A 1,510-nucleotide genomic window follows, 5' to 3' on the forward strand; every position below is an offset into this window, starting at 1 on the left:
GTATTGTGGGCACTTCGGATGCAATTAGAAGACTTTGAATCCTATTAATATTCTATTTTTGTAGGCAATCATCTGTTTATATTTAAACTAAAAGCCATAAGTCACTTTTATGGGCTATTTAATGGCACTTTTGTTTTATTTACTTATTATTTATTTATTTATTTATTTATTTATTTATTTATTTATAGTCAAGGCAACTCTTGGTTGACTGCACAGAGTGCAAGGAACTTGTCAGCTTACAATCTCTTATTTTATTTATTTATTTTTATTTTACATCTACAGCACCTGGTCTTCCTAGGTGGTCTCCCATCTAAGTACTAACCAGACCCGACCCTGCTTAGCTTCCAAGATCAGATGGGATCGGGCTTGTTCAGAGTAGCATGGCTGTAGATGTGCTTTAGTTTTTAGAGTCCATTGTGGTGATGTTTGGGTCTGTATCATATATGTGCTTGGAGTCCACTAAAAATATGGGTGGAACTCCACGATGTAGTTTTGTTTTTAAACTTTTGGCATGTTGGATCTGGTCAGTTTCACATTTGCATTTTCAGATGTTTACCCTGAACTTTCTATGCTGGTTTTAAAAATACCTTTTTCAGCTCCATTTTCCTTCTATTCTTCTTTCACTCTAATTTAGAGAGTGAGGGATACTGATGGCCACTGATGGGCTAAGGTAGGAGTCCAGATTTTCCTCTCTATCTCCACTAATAAGTTAATGAGGAAGAGGACCTCTGCCCCGGCTCACTTACTGCCTTCAGGTAAGGGGACTAAATATGGGATTCTTCACTTGTTTTCTTCAAGGTCTCCAGTTGAAAAGGGATGTGCTTGCTTGGACTTTCCTCTTTTTGCTGGGTAGGGGGTAGGAGATGGGGCTCTTTGGTTTTTTTTTGTTTGTTTGTTTTCCTATTACGAGCAAGAGAGGATGGTCGTTTTCTGGGCCTACCTGCTGAAGAAACTTTGTCTTTTAAAGATACATAATGAAATAATTATATATGATATAATTATAATGTCTAGGATTTACCTAAAAACAAAAGGGATATCCAGTATACTGAAATAAAGTTGAACAAGAATCAATAATTGTTGAACATGAAAAATGAATATATTAATGTTTATCATACTACTCTATTTCTGTATGTATTAGAAATTTTTATAACACATGTTAAAAATAGCAAATAGATTGAAATTCTGATTTAATATTTAAATATTCTATTTGTATAAATTACAAAATAATACAAGGTGACTTATCGTAATTACTTAATTTTTGATTCTCTTTAACTAAAAGTAACTTTCCAAGCATGGTAAAACTTTATAAATTAAATTTATCAGGATGACATTGGTTAAAAGACTTATATCTCATTTAAGCGTACAATCTTTAATACATCATCTGTATATTGCATTGTGTGTTCACCACCCAAGGTTAAATTTCTTTCTGCCATTAAATATTTGATCCCCTTTACCCTTATTTACCTCCTCCCTCCCCCCTTTAGGTAATAAGGTCATTTTTAACTATATT

At 33.3% G+C, this 1,510-nt stretch overlaps 1 pseudogene; it reads right to left on the reverse strand.

Moving 5' to 3' along the window:
* Positions 1-273: 273 nt before the first annotated feature.
* On the reverse strand, positions 274-392 carry LOC111740417 (annotated as a pseudogene).
* Positions 393-1,510: the final 1,118 nt, after the last annotated feature.

This window comes from Pteropus vampyrus, unplaced genomic scaffold (assembly GCF_000151845.1).
Source record: "Pteropus vampyrus isolate Shadow unplaced genomic scaffold, Pvam_2.0 Scaffold63, whole genome shotgun sequence".
Taxonomy (NCBI): Eukaryota; Metazoa; Chordata; class Mammalia; order Chiroptera; family Pteropodidae; genus Pteropus; species Pteropus vampyrus.